We start from the raw sequence: 15,964 nt of genomic DNA on the forward strand, positions 1-15,964 counted from the left end.
TTTATTTATTTAGTTACACAGTCAGACAGGTGTTATTGACTGGTTTGTTTTATCCAGACATTGAGTCCTTCCCAAGGACCTGGGATGGCTGAATTTTATTGTCAATGTTGTTGCTGTTATAGATATCGTCGCAGAATATAGGCTGTTCCCAGTAAAGCTGCTTTTTGTAATTGGCTGATGGTGATTTCTGTGGCCCCTATGGTGTTGAGGTGCTCTTCAAGGTCTTTTGGAACTGCACCCAGGGCGCCAATTACCACTGGGATTATTTTGGTCTTTTTCTGCCACAGCCTTTCAATTTCAATTTGTAGATCCTTTGTATTTGGTGATTTTTTCTATTTCTTTTTCTTCTATTCTGCTATTCCCTGGTATTGCTATGTCGATTATTTTGACTTGTTTTTCTTTCTGCTCAACTACAGTTATATCTGGTGTATTGTGTGGCAGATGTTTGTCTGTTTGTAGTCGGAAGTCCCATAATATTTTTACATCTTCATTTTCTTCAACTTTTTCAATTTTATGGTCCCACCAATTTTTGGCTACACGTAGCTTGTATTTTTTGCAGATGTTCCAGTGTATCATCCCTGCTACCTTGTCATGCCTTTGTTTGTAGTCAGTCTGTGTGATCTTTTTACAACAGCTGATTAGGTGGTCCACTGTTTCATCTGCTTCTTTACAAAGGCGGCACTTGCTGTTTGTTGTTGATTTTTTTACTTTTGCTCTTATTGCATTTGTTCTTAGTGCCTGTTCTTGTGCAGCCAGTATTAAACCCTCTGTTTCTTTCTTCAAGTTGCCATTCTTAAGCCATTGCCAGGTCTTGGTGATGTCTGATTTTCCACTTATATTGTGCAAATATTGACCATGCAGTGGCTTATTTCTCCATTTTTCTGCTCGGTTCTTGACTTGTTCTTTCTTGTAGGCCTGCTTTGTTTCATTGGTGTTGAATAGTTTCTCATTCTTGACCATTTGAAGTGCATCTTCTTCACTGTCCTTGATATATTCTTCAAGGCCTCTTTTCTCCTCCTCTACTGTTTGATGGACTTGCAGCATTCCTCTTCCACCTGAGCTGCAAGGGAGGTATAGCCTATCGACATCACTGCAGGGGTGCAGAGCATGATTGATGGTCATGATTTTCCTGGTCTTACGATCTAGCGTCTCTAGCTCTGCCTGGGTCCAGTCTATTATTCCTGCACTGTATCTGATAATAGGTATAGCCCAGGTGTTTATGGCTTGTATGGTGTTCCTGCCATTGAGTTTGGACTTTAGGATTTTTCTAACTCTCCTGATGTATTCACTTCCAATTTTTCTTTTAACTTCAGTGTGTGCGATGTTATCAGCGTGGAGAATGCCCAAGTATTTGTAATGTTCTTTCTCTTCCAGGTTCTTGATCTTGCATCCATTGGGCAGTTCTATTCCTTCTGTTTTTGTTATTTTCCCTCTGTTAGGAACATAGGAACATAGGAAACTGCCATATACTGAGTCAGACCATTGGTCTATCTAGCTCAGTATTGTCTTCACAGACTGGCAGCGGCTTCTCCAAGGTTGCAGGCAGGAATCTCTCTCAGCCCTATCTTGGAGAAGCCAGGGAGGGAACTTGAAACCTTCTGCTCTTCCCAGAGCGGCTTCATCCCAAGAAGAATATCTTGCAGTGCTCACACATCAAGTGTCCAATTCAGATGCAACCAGGGCAGACACTGCTTAGCTATGGGGACAAGTCATGCTTGCTACCACAAGACCAGCTCTCCTCTCCTATGGAATGTCTACCTGCTGTGAATCCTTCACATCCCAGCACATAAGGCCAGCAGTCAAATCTCTCAGGATTCTCAGGCAGATCTTGAAATATGTCTCCACATGTCAGGCTTTTAGGATCCTCGGACATGATTAGCCAGGGATGTGCCGAGTCTGGATCCAAAATGACATTTGCTTTCTGCAGTGGAAGTCTAGATACCAGAGTGTCTTTGGACTGCTTAATGACAGCCTCCAGAAAGGAGTTTATGTCCAAGAAGTTCCAGATCCTCCACTTCAGGGCAGGAGGAAAAGCCACTGAATTCTCATATGTCTTCTCCTTCTCACACCTCTCCAAGGTCCTTCTAACACCCTGCAGAAGTTCATTCGCTGGCTGCTGACATTTCTCCTCAGTCTCTTGAATGAAACTTGCAAAGGAGGAGAGCTCCTTGGAAAGTGTGGCCAGGTGCTCATCCCTTTTTATTGCAATCTCCTTCTCTAACTCTTCCATCTGGGCCAGCAAAAGTTTCTCTTGCTCTTCCACAAACTGGTGCAGTTGTCTGAACTCAGCCATCGTCTTCTGCTTGTCTGCTTTTGTTTGCTCAAGCAGATCCTGGCTTTCCTTTTCTATGTCTGCTTTATACATCAGCATTTTTTCCTCTTTCTTCCTCAAAGTCTTTAGAAGGCTGCAGATCTGATCCTTGTACTCTTTGTAAGCCTCCCCCAGAGAAATCACCTTGTGGTTTTCATGCTCCTTGGCTTTGTCGCACACCACACAGATGGAGCTTTCATGGTCTTTACAGAAGAGTTTCAGGGGCTCTCGGTGTTTCTCACAGACTTTCTCCTCTCCTTCCTCCCTGTTTACTCTCTGAAGACATAACTTCTTGGCTATCTCTACAACACTTTTCAGTTGCCGATTTGGGATGAAGTTCCTTTGCAGAATAGTTTCTCTGCACCGAGGGCAGGAAGTCTCTGTGTCCGGCTCCCGCCAGCACTGGGTCAGACAGGCTTGGCAGAAATTGTGTCCACATTCTGGAATGATCACTGGGTCATTGAAATACTCCAGGCAGATGGAGCAAGTGGCTTCATCACAGAGATCCCTGACTGCACCCACAGCTGCCATGGCTGCCTCACACTGAAAACATCGCAGGTTTTACTTTTGTTTCCTCCCTTTTCAGCTAGCAAGTGGGTGTTGCCCTTCCTGGTAATCTGCTGATGGACATCTCAACAGCACATGGAAAGCTGACTGAATGGAGACAAAGTGCATTTCTGAGTGGGCAAGCTGTGTTCTACATGTTAGATTTCTGAAACAGAAATGCAGGGGGCAACTGAGGGGACGGCTACTTTTTGAGGAAGTGCCCCACAAGAGCCACCCTTAAAGAAAGACAATGTAGGAAAGGAGGCAGAGTAGAAAGAAACAAAGGAAATAAAAAGAAAAGGCCTTTTTTAAAAAAATACCGCCATGTTTAAAATTGTAATAAACAAACCTTCAGTACAGGGGTTCCAATATTCCCCCAGGCTTTGCCACAAATAATTGTGTTTGAAATATAAGGGCTATTGTGTGTCTTTTAATACATTTTTCTAATTTGTTTTCAGAGGGTTAAGATAGACATGAGCTAAATGCATCATTGTCTAGTTTGGGCTCTTTTCTGAGCTTTAAAACTGCAGTAGTGTGCAGGTCAATCCAGATTAGGAATGTGTGAGCAGGCTCGATTCGAACCTTGCTGGATTCCCCTTTACCAGCAGACCCCAAAACCAGTCTGTGAACTGGTTCAAACCAATCCAGCAGTTGAACCAGACCTAGCCAGTTCGGATCCACTTCGGATTCATTATTAATGCAGCACACTTGTCTAGTCCAAACTCCATTGCTATATCGCTACTGAATATACGGACAGTGTTTAGCAGTGATTCAATTTCTGACTAGGACTTTCCATCAGGACTTTCTGACTAGGACTTTCCATCAGGACTTTCCACTAGGACTTTCCATGTCTAGTCCAAACTCCATTGTTATATCGCTACTGAATATACGGACAGTGTTTAGCAGTGATTCAGTTTCTGACTGGGACTTTCCATACAACTTCAGATCATCCATGTACAGCAGATGGTTGATTTTACTTGATGTTTTAGGTGTTTGGTATCCTCTTATATTTAGCAGAAGGAGAGCAACTGGTCCTATCCATCCCCAGCACAGCATCCCTCCTGTGGTTTTTGCTGAAGTCTATCTTAGGTTTCTTTTTTAAATTATGAGTCCTTTGGGGACAGGGAGCCATTTTATTTTTTTATATCTACGTTGGAAAGTGGTATATAAATATTTGTTTGTCTGGCAATGGGGAGTCAGAGGGCCTATCCACTGATTATGGGGCAGCTATTCTGGTGGTGGTGGGGAATAGAAGAAGTGACATTGGCAAGTCAGCAGGCCATTACAGGGGAAGGGAAATCAGACATTTAATAGCTGTTTCCCCTTCCGGATGTCCTGCCAGTTCTTTGACATTGGAGAGCAGAGCCTCCCACAGAGCCTCACCTTGCTCCTCTGTAATGTCAGATCGGTCCAGAATAAACCAGAAATCATCCACGATTTCATTATGGATGTAGGGGCCACACTGGTATGTACCACAGAGACTTGGTTGCGGGAGGCTGGTTGCCCAGTCTGGTCTCACCTTCTCCCTCCAGAGTACTCTTTTGAGGAGCAGGTGAGGGGACATGGGCAGGGATATGGAGTGTCTGTGGCCTATAAGAATAACATCTCCCTTATCAAAATCCCTATCCAAGTGTAACTATAGTAAATGTGCATACTTAATTTTGGGGACCAGGGATAGAATGGGACTTCTGTTGGAGTACAGATCACTCTGTTGCCCAATGGAGTCCCTAACTGAGCTGACAGACTTGTCTCAGGTTTGGTGCTGGAGTCCCCCAGGCTTGTGGTGGTAGTGGGCCCACCTTCACTTTGGAACCAATTTGTCCAGAATGGCTCAGGAGTTCAAAGAGGCCAGGACTACTATGGGCCTATCCCAAGTGGTCTTGAGACTGAAGCATATTGCTGGTTGTTTGATCTGATCTTTTACTTTGATCAGGGTGGGGTTCCGTGGTGGGGACTCCTGTGATTTCCCCATTGTCAAGGACTGACCACCACCTGGTTAAAGTTGCACTTACATTCACATCCCACCTCCGCAAGGATGAAGGGCCTATTAGGATTATCTGCCCAAGAAGGTTATTGGATCCAACAGCACTCCAAAAAGCCTTAGAAGGATTTAGTGTTGGCTCTACCAGTGATCCTGTTGATGCCCTGGTGGAGAACTCTCCAACCGGCTTCAAAACTGGCCCCTTGGTATACAGAAGAACTACAGGGGCTGAAGCAGCAAGGTAGGTGACTGGTGCTCAAGTGGAGAAAGACCCGACTAGAATCCAACAGACTTCAATATAGAGCTCATTTGAAGATTTATGCTGAGGCAATACTTTCAGAGAAGCGATTCTTTTCTGCCCATATTGCATCAGCAAGTTCAGGTCCAGCAGAGTTGTTCAGGGTTCTGTGAGGGCTAGTCCGTGCCCCTCCTCCCTTGAATCAGAATTTGGAACCATCAATTACCCACTATGATGTTTTTAATGAGTTTTTTGTGGATAAAATCTTTCATGTTCAGGCCAACTTAGACTCAGATCCAGTGTTCCCTCTAACAGGAATTCTCAGATGTTGTTGACTACAACTCCCAAAATCCCCAAGCAGATGCCATTGCAGCTGTGGATTCTGGGAGTTGTAGCCAACAACATCTGGGAATCTCTGTTAGAGGGAACACTGCTTAGACCCCACAATAAATAAATAATAAAGACATTTTTCACCCAAGCTTTTTAACTGGACAGTGGTTTTAAATTGTTAAAGGTTTTAATCTGTTTTGTTATTTTGAACCGCCCAGAGAAAGAAATTTGGGGAAGTCCACAAATGTTATAAATAAATAAACTGCATGCTAAAAACTCTTCCAGCATTCCAGTATGTGGGTGCTTAGAATGTCCAAAAGTATATCTCACATACATCATAGCAATAATCTTTACAACTCTCAAAGGCAGTCAGAAGTATTCCTCCCCCTTGAAATGCAAGACTGAGGTTCAGAGAAGAATAGCTTGCCTTAGGCCACCTAATTCATTCATTCATTGCACTCATATTTAAACTGAGAACTTCATGACACACGTGTCACATTTTTAGTATCTGTCCTATATTAGCTCCCCACAATGGTTTCCTTCTCCCACATGGTGGTCATCATTGCAACCAGCCAATGGCAATTTCCATGTCAAACTTAGTCTGGTAAAAGGAGGATGAGGGCGCACATCTCACAATCAAATAAAGCACGATCTATTTAAAGCTGCTAAGGGAGTTGGCGCTATGGAAGAAACTGATACTCTTTCTATAATAGGAGATAATAGGACATAGAAAGGTTGACAATTCTTGACTTTTCAAGGGTTTTAATTCCAGACAATTCTTCCCTCACATTGTGTTCACATTTTATCTATCGTTTCAAAAAGCAAGTGCCTTTTTATTTTTAACTTTCATAATAAGCACCTTAGACAGTACCCTGCAGGTGCTCAGATATTATGAATAGAAGCCCAGCAAAAGTGCTTATCTTTGCATGTGCCTGGAGCACTGCATAGGCAAATAGCAGTACTGTGCTATGTCATCACTGGGATTTCGTTACTGTCAGAATGGGAGGAAGAGAAATCTTCAGCTAGTAGGGATGTGCATGCATCCTGATTAGTGCACAGATTCGAAGCACAGATTCGAGACCTTTAAAAGTGAGAAGAGCAAGTCCATACCTGCTCCTCCTCCACTCCACGTGGCTTCCTGCTGCTGTGGCAGCACAAACACCCCAGCACCCTTTGCTGTGTCAGGAACAAAGCCAGAGATTATCAGGCATTTGCTAGCATAAGAAGCGGAAATACAGGGTTTGATCGCTGCATTAAAACATAAGATCTCTATTCAGTTAGATAATCCACCATTACATTACTGAACTAAAATGAATCAGTAAGCTTGATTGTATTTGTTTAGGACTCAGTCAAGGTTCCCTCTCCCCCTACAGGTGTTAAATTAATATAACAAAGCTACTGCCAGTTAACGGTATGGTCACAGACCTTACCTTTTACACAGGTGAGATTTGCATGGACATCTCAGAGACTATACTTTCTGACCATTTATGGCCTTTTGGTCACCCTCCCACCTGCCTTCATGAAATGAATCCCAGATCTCAGAGTTAGCTCAAGAGCGCCACCCAGATCATCTGGGACTTTGATCCCCCTGCACCATGCAGAATCCGCTGAATAAGTACATTTCCCCATCCTTTGCTATTTGCTATTCAGCCATCCAGATATGCCATCAATCACTTTTACACAAAGAAGAACCACTCCAGTCCAGACATATCTTTAGTCATGTAAGTCAAAGTCCTGGGCTTGGCTGCCCATGAGAACTGCTGGAATCCGCGTGGATCCCAGCAGTGCTGTAGCACCAAAAACAGCACCAAAGCCCAGCTCTTAGCCAAGATTAAGGGCACAAATGAGCCCTTAACCCATCTTCTGGCATCCATCCCCTGGGGGAATTCCCCAGTGCACTGCGCTCAGCACACAGTGCATTGTGGGATACCCAGAAGCCAGGATACGAGGCCCAGCCTCAGTGATCTACTCTGCTCCATGCTGCACAGGTTAGCGGGGATCGTGTGGGAGCGCACTTGCACTCCCATCAGTCTCAGAATGTTCATCTGGGAGGGAAGGCAAGTTTCACAAAGTTTCCCAGAGGTTGGAGGACTACATCTCCCATCTTCCCCAGCCACAATGGCCTTTGGCTGGGGATGATGGGAGTTGTAGACCAACAATATTTATATATCGCTCAAAACACAAGTCTCTGGGTGGTTCACAACAAAATAAAAAAAAACAGATAAAAAGATTAAAACATTACAATTAAAATTCAAAATGTTAAAACTATTAAAAACACAATTAAAACAATATCTAATTAAAAGCCTGGGTGAAAAAATGTGTCTTGACTGCCTTTTTAAAAGTTGTCAGAGATGGGGAGGCTCTTATTTCAGCAGGAAGTGTGTTCCAAAGCCTCGGGGCAGCAACAGAGAAGGCCTGCCCCTGAGTAGCCCCCAGAGGAGCCGGTGGCAACTGCAGACGAACCTCTCCAGATGATCTCAATAGGCAATGTGGTTCTTAGCAAAGAAGGCGTTTTCATAAATACCCTTAATATCTGGAGACCCGAGTTTGAGAACCCCTGACATACTCCATTCAGCCAACTGCAAGTGACTACTTAATAATCTTGCAGACCTCGAGGGGAGGGAGTAGACACACATTAAGCAATGCCTGTCTGTTTTTTAAGATCACAATAAACATATCTCTGTAAAACAGTCTGATGAATTCAATACAATTTTTAGATTACTATGCATTGTTGTAAGGCTGAAGATCTTAGAAGTTTCAGGAAAGGAAAATAAGGCACAAGGCTCTAAACATCAGAGTTCAATTTATAAATGTCAAGTCATCATGTTTAAGTAACATCTAACCCAAACTTTCAGAAGAGGGCGGGTGGGGGTGGGGGTGAGTCCCTATCCTCATCTTCAGTTTAATGACCCTGTGAATTTATCTACTGCATTTTCAATTAATCTTCAGAACAGAACATTAGGATAATTTTCTTTTGTATTCATGGGCTTTCAAGGTGAACAGCTAATAACTGGCAATAAGTTACTTGCTCAAGATTAATGGTATCCTGTGTGGAGCACTGTAATTTGTGCTGTCATCCTTAGTAGGATATATGGATGAACGAACATGATGAAAGAAGACTGCCAACGGTCTTCAGGGTCACTGGACACACTCCAAACAAAGCAATGACTTTTCAACCTTGGACATGCCCTTTGAAATAAAGTGACAATGTAAAATAAAATAAAAATCTTTAGTACCAAATGCATTTATGCACGGAATTAGCATTTGCTTCTACATGAGAAAACATCTGTCTAATAGATGGCAAATGGGAGGCTGTTATTTGCCAGCCAGACAACTGGAATCCTTCAGTCCCTTTAGTGTCCCCATAGTTACAACACTGGTCCCAGGTTGAATGCTCCAAGGGCCAATGTAAGCACAACAGATAGTAGCAGAGGATATGGGACAAGCTACAAAATGTGGTTCATAGCTCTGTCAAAAAGCTCTTTCTAACTCAATGTAGCTAGCATATGTTTACAAAGCTATACAAATCAAGAAAGCATGTTAGTGACTACATCAAGGATCTAGGAGTTACACGCAGAATAGTATATGCAGTTCTAAATTGCCAGTGTATATTTCTAGCCCTAATTCCCAAACAAAACAGATCTAGGGATCCATTTGCTCAGACACTCCTTCTACTCCTTCCTCAGCATCACAGCTGCCACAGACACCAGGGGACACCACAGAGCAAGCTCCCTCCCCAACCAAAGTGCTAGGGAGTTGTTTCCCCATGCTGCATGGTTTATTATATCATCCATTTCTGGACTGCCCTAATTTTCGTTATTGCATATCAGGGCTCATTACAATAAAGCAAACCAACCAAAGATTTTACATTGACTTAAATTTGATTGAATTCTGTGTGCAGAAGTTGATTCCTACAAGGTGGCAGATCAGTCAATAGATCCAGGCAGGATCCAAGGAGCTATTTCTGCCATGTCAAAGGCCATGGACCTGCCCAGTGGGTTCCTACCTCCCCACTACTCCTTTAACCACATTCCTTTCACATGTGTGATTTGTAAACAAGTTAAAACAACAGCCAGATTAAGATCTCTGTGGTTCAAGACCAAGATAGAGGAAGAAGGCTTTAATTTATCTCCTCCATCACAATTCCAATCCAGATCGGACTCCCATAGCTTCTATTTGCCAAGGAAACAAATTTGTTTTTCCACCCCCTAGCAAACTGCAATTGCCAAGAAGGGGTGTGAGGTCCCGACTGAAACCATGCTTGCGGGGTGGGGTAGCTTTCCTTCCTCTTGCCATGGTCTCAATGTGGCTGCTGTTTAGCATTTTAAAAAACCTAGCACACATTTGCAAAGCATGTTTTTAAAGTTATGTTTAGTTTGACCATCAGTATGTAATCTGCCCCTCCACTCTTCTGGGCCCAGAATCTATCAAATCAAATACTTTTGACTGATTCATGAGACCCCACAAATCATTACCATAATACATATTGTTTGTATAAGTTCTTTTTCCTCGATATGAACTAGTAATAAAAGTTCTCTTTTTACTTGGAATAAACTATGAGCACGATGTTCAGACTACAGGCAACAGTGGTCCCATGTATTTTATTTAACTGTTGGTCACATGCATGGAGAAAGTGAAAGGGTAGGGTCCTTACCTCAAGGGCTGACAAATTCCAAGTGCCATGGAGCCATTTAACTGTGGTGCCCAGACTAGGATGTTTAGAGGCAGAGTTATTGAATGAAATATGTATTTGGCCTGTTTCTGTCCTAAGTATGCTACTTCTCAAGGGGATAAAGAAAAGTCTATTTACCCTCCCTCTCTACAATGTCCATCACTAAGCCCAGTAATTGTGGCAAGTGTCCATTATCTGGCTCTTAATTTTCTGGGTTCGCTCCTAGACCCAAATATTATTTTTTTTAAATCCTGCCTCACCTACCTGTCCTCCTTCATCACCCCAGGCACTTTTCTCTCGGCTGATTCTATACTCGCAGACATTACATATTCTCTACAAGAGTCCTGTCAGGCAGACTGGTATTATTATTATTGACTGAGTTAAGGCTAAGAATAATTTGCTTAAAATCACCAGGTAGTACTACGCTTCCAAGGCAGAGCATATGCTCTTAAGCACTGTGCTATCATTACATGGTTACTGCTATCTATTTACTAATCTACATGGTCCTCTAGCAGATTTGCTGTAACTAGAGTGCTTTTTCCACACTGTTGTTTTGAAGTAAATAAAACCAGTACTTTCTTCTTTTGTAGATACTTCAATGCAAAAATCACATTTATTGTGCAAAAATAATATACAAAAATACTTTTTTTCCTTTTGAAAGGAAGTGGTTATTTGCTTTCAGGAGGAATAAAAGCTAGCTGTGCATGCAGATTGGATATAAAAACAGAGGAGAAAGCAGAATTTGTAAGTATGGCAACTTGCTGTGGAAGGATAATATTTGTGTTAATGTTGCTAAGTGATAAGATGGAAGGCATTTGAACATCTTACTTTTCATTCAACAATCAACATGTATAAAAAGTGTTTTATCCTTCAGTGTGCTCTTCTTTTCAAGCCTAACATATGAATTTTATTCCACTATTTGTAGTACTACATCTCTCTCTCTTTATCTATCTCATAAAAGAAATGAATAGATTGTCTAAGTCATGCACATTCATATAAAACTCTGCATGTGCTCTCATGTCTCTCACATATATCCTGGAGCTCTGCACTTCCACGTTTTGTCTTCTGTAGCATTAATGGCACAGCAGAGAAAGGACTTGATTATCAAGCCAGAGGTTGCCGGTTCGAATCCCCGCTGGTATGTTTCCCAGACTATGGGAAACATCTATATCAGGCAGCAGCGATATAGGAAGATGCTGAAAGGCATCATCTCATACTGCGGGGGAGGAGGCAATAGTAAACCCCTCCTGTATTCTACCAAATACACCCACAGGGCTCTGTGGTTGCCAGGAGTCTACACAGACTCAATGGCACATTTCACTAAGTAAGTGAATGGCTGCCATTTAGTCAAAGTGAAAAATGAAGAGCAGACAACAGTACTGCAGTTGAGACCATATTTGTCTGTCCCACCCTGACAGTGGGTGACTCAGCCTCCATGGACAAAGACCCCAGTGGTGGTGCTTGCAATGTGTTTGCTCACAGGTTGCGAAGAGGTGTTAATGGAACTGCTCCTGGGAACTTGGTGGGATCCCAAGCTATGTTTTAGGCTTGGAAGGGTAGTAGCTATCTTAAATGGAGCAGTCCCACTCTCATAATAAATTTGTTCAAAGCTCTGTTTGCAGAAAGAACTGAATGGAGATGTTAAAGTTCAAAAACAAAGTAAGATTTTATCTGAGGGTTTAGGGGTACAGAAAAGAGAAAAATAATGGCTATTAAGAAATAATGTATAACTGATACAGACTAGCAATAAACCAACAAGTTACAAAGACTAAGTTATGGCTCACAAACAGTTAATCTGTCTTGAGTTTATTGATTAATTGATTTATATACCACTTTTCATTAAAATAATCTCAAATGGTTTACAATATTATTCAAACAATGCATAATTAAAATACAAAGGTACAGATGATCTCAAAAGTTAAAATTCATAATACAATCTTACAGATAATATAAATATAAAAATAATCTATATATAATAAATTAATAACCCATAACATAATAATAATATATAACACAAAAGAGCAGCAGTAAAAAAAAAAGCAATGCTCTCATTCAAAAGCCTGGGTAAAGAGCCACATCTTTAATAATTTGAGTTATCAAATTAGCCTCACTCAAGGCTGGCAAGAGAGAAATGAGCAGATTTTGATTTTAGGAGAAAATGAGGAAAAAGGTAAGTAGTTTTTCAAGGATAGGGGTTATATACTTCCAAGAGAAATGCATCAAAACCATGCAGCTCAGTCTTTACCAAAGGGCTTCTCTTCTCCAGGGCAAGGAGGCAGCAACAGGGATCCAGAGGCCCAGCATGTGTTCAGGAGTCAAAAGTAAATCCATAAATGAATGGGACCTCACAGCCATGAGTGCTGGGCAGAGTGGGTTAGGAAAAGCCAGTATGGAGGTGCAGGTCAAGGCAGGACAAAATAGAAGTGCCAATGCCAAGACTTGGGGGAAAGAATGTTGGTTCCAAGATTCACCGACAGAGCTGGTGACCCAGAAGACACACTGATTGATGGAGTCTTCACCAATTATAGACAAGTTCTTGCCTGAGAGCATTATGCTAGACACACCTTGCAAAGGCAGACAATTGGGACAAAGCACTGGATGGGCCATTATGCTATTCAACAGTGAAGAGTGAACTTCTTTAACAAAAACTGTGGAAGAGTAAGGCTCTTCTTGGACAAAGGCTAGGGAAGATCTGAAAAGACCCATGTGGGGAGAGGCCAAATGATCCCATCAAAGTTTATTTCTCATGTCTGTCAGAATATTTGTAACTAAAATGCAAACAAGCAGACTCCCAGCACCTTGAGCTAGTCCTTAACATTCTCGTTAGCAAGACCTATTGCTTTCTTATCTCCTTTCTGAGCAGGTGCTATCTTGACTTAATTTGCTGTGCCAACATAGGGAGAATACTTAGCTTATTCTTTAAAGAACAGCTTCCCACCTGTTGAGAAATCACAGGCAAACTTGGAGAGGCCCTTCTGCAGCCTTTGTGCTTTGAACTTGAACTAAGAGTTCCTTCTCCCAAGCTGCTTGCCAAAGTGATATGCTCTTTGAGTTAGCTACAGGCAAAACGAAGTGGAGATCTCATGGTCCCGTGAAATCCAAACTGTAATAACTACATTCTTGTAGTTCCAAATATAGAGGGGTACTCTTCAGGGGAGCCCCTGAATGGGCTCTCATGGTAACAGAGGTCAATTGAGCACAAGAGCCTCAATGCGAGAGCACACACACGCACACACAGAGAGGCTTCTGTCTCTTGGCCACATTGCTTCTCCCCCACATTCTGGTAAACAAGATGAGTAGGGGATGGAAGAGATGAGACATGCCATGAAGAGACCACGTGGTGAATGAGGACAGGCCTAGAAACCCAGTGGCAGCATCATCTGAGGGACAGACTGCATGGGTAAGGCAAAGAGTCCCTCTGCCATCTGATAAAAAGGCAACTAATCTTCACTTTTATCAGCCTGCTGCTAGTCCTTCTGTCATAAGACACAGACATTGGCTTACCTTCTACGGCAGATGTTCCAAAGGACAGAAAATGGAACAGAAAAGTAATGCCGCAAAGGAATTGTGTTGGACATGGGCCAGAGCTCAAATCCAGAGGCGTATCTAGGGAAAATAGCACCTAGGGCAAGCACTGAAATTGCGCCCCTTGTCCAAACATCTGACACCCATCTTTCAGATAACTTTACTATAATATCAGCTGAAAAATACAAGTCAAGCTCGTTAATCTTTTAATATTTCAAAAACTATTTAGCAGCGGACGTAGCCAGACCAAAAAATGCTGGAAAACTACAAATTTCAGTATGCTGGGGCTCATGAAAGACCCAAATACTATGTGGAGGTGTACTTGGAAAATTAAACAGAAGTGCCTGTCTAATTCTCTACTATGCATTTACTAGCTTCACTATTACATAAGTTTTAAAAGTAAATTGAGAATTGGACTTTGCCCAGATACTCTGAAAATAATTAAAGGATATGCAGAGTAAACTGTGTCACTGCTTGGAATATATTCTAGTCTTTCAGAAAGATAGTGAAAATGAGAGAAAGAGAGCAAGAAACTTCCAGTGGGCCTTAATACTAAGGATTTCACACTGATTCAAAGACAAACTCATCATTAATAACCATATTTTTAAGACACCACATTTAACTCACTTATCATAAGAAGCAAAGTAAGAGCAAATGAATACAATCCTAGCTCATAAGCTTCAGTTCAGTATTCACAAGCCCTGATTCTCTGTACATAGTGCCAAACTGAATATGTATACAGTGACTTATATTATATTAAATTATTATTTTTTACCTGTAGCCCCTTCGGGGAGCTTCCTATAGGCTGGGGGGGTCTGCAAAGGTTATCCCTCCCACTGCTGGCCTCTAGGGCCTCGCAGAGACCATTTGAGCAAGTGCAGTGGCCATTTTTTAAAATAATTGTGGTTTGTTTTTTTTATGGCCACTGAAAACAAAATGGTCACTGCACATGCTCAAAAGGCCTCTGCGAGGCCTGGCATAGCCTAGGGCCTCACAGAGACCATTTGAGCATGTGCAGTGACCATTTTGTTTTTGGTGGCTATTTTTTAAAAAATTAATTTTAAGAATTTGCGCACCCCCTTTAAATGGCGCCCAGGGCACGTGCCCTGCCTGCCCTACCCTAGATACGCCCCTGCTCAAATCTCCCCTCAGCCATGGTTCCAACAGACAGCCTAGGACAAATAACGTATTCCCCATATGGATGATGGGAACAGCTAAGAACTGCCTCATAGAGAAGTATGGATATAAGAGCTGCAAAGAATTCCATACCCTAAACATTAAATGAATTACGTTTAGTAAGGGATGTAAACTTCTATAGTCTATGGTTGTATCTTGGGCCCACTTCACATGATAAGGAGTTTCCATCTGGTTAGAAGCCTCCAGTTGGCTGAAGTACCCGTTAGTCCCCAAAGGTGATACTATCAGCCAGAGTCACATTTCAACCAGTGCTTGAAATCCAGGGCAGCCAGAGCAGAATGGATTTCTTACCCACAGTTTTAGAAGGACATAGGCAGGTTATGATTTGGGTAAAATGGAAAGAGGGAGGGGGCTTATGGATTTCACCAAAAGATCCCTCAATGGAGAGAGGACTGGAAAGGCGTTCTATTGCTGACTGCAGCAGCTGCCAAAATGAATACCTGCTAGAGGTTTCTGAACATGTGAAAGCTCTTTTTAGGCCTCCTGTGTGAGCCTGGCCTCAGATGTGGTGTACATGTTTCCAAATCTCAAACAGTACTTTTAGACATGATTTGTAAGAAATGCAAGGAATGAAACATTAAAGAAAATCCACATCACATTTTCTTTTGCACAGAAACTCTTCCAGTCTGATGATTAAATTTATCTCTAAAACCCAGCAGGCCTATATGATGCTGCACTAAACGATAACATAATGCAGATTTAACGGAGAACATAACAGAACGCATTAGTAAGTAAAGGCCACACAGTGAGACAAAATGAGAATTAATGATTTGAAAAAGTCTTCAGAGTGCTCCTTTTAGCCGATTGTGTGACCTTCAGATATTGGCACTTTTACAAAGATGAAAGCCACAGATGGCTGATGTACCACCAAAATAAAGAGTTAAGAGAAACATTAGAAAGCACATATTTGTAGCTGAAATAGACTGACATATGCCAATACTCTAGAAGCTTTCACTTTAAAGTTCCATTTTAGGCTACAAATTGATATCTTTTTCAAGCAAAATGTGCGCTTGATTGTGCCCATTTCCTGGCCTTGATGGCTTTACAATCTAAAGTTCAACAGTATTTAAGATGGCAACAGAAGGAAAATAAATAGGGAGGAAGGGTGAAACTAAATAATATAGTTCTTTAGATGTTTCCACCTTCTCTCTGGATGATACAAAT

The 15,964-nt window shown here is 42.0% G+C and overlaps 1 protein-coding gene across 4 annotated transcripts in view; it reads right to left on the minus strand.

Annotated features, from left to right (window-relative positions):
• CACNA2D3 (calcium voltage-gated channel auxiliary subunit alpha2delta 3) overlaps window positions 1-15,964 on the minus strand; it is an 878,040-nt gene that overhangs the window by 792,660 nt on the left and 69,416 nt on the right. The gene's annotated exons all lie outside the window — the stretch shown is intronic.

The sequence above is a fragment of the Hemicordylus capensis genome, chromosome 2 (genome assembly GCF_027244095.1).
Source record: "Hemicordylus capensis ecotype Gifberg chromosome 2, rHemCap1.1.pri, whole genome shotgun sequence".
Lineage (NCBI taxonomy): Eukaryota > Metazoa > Chordata > Lepidosauria > Squamata > Cordylidae > Hemicordylus > Hemicordylus capensis.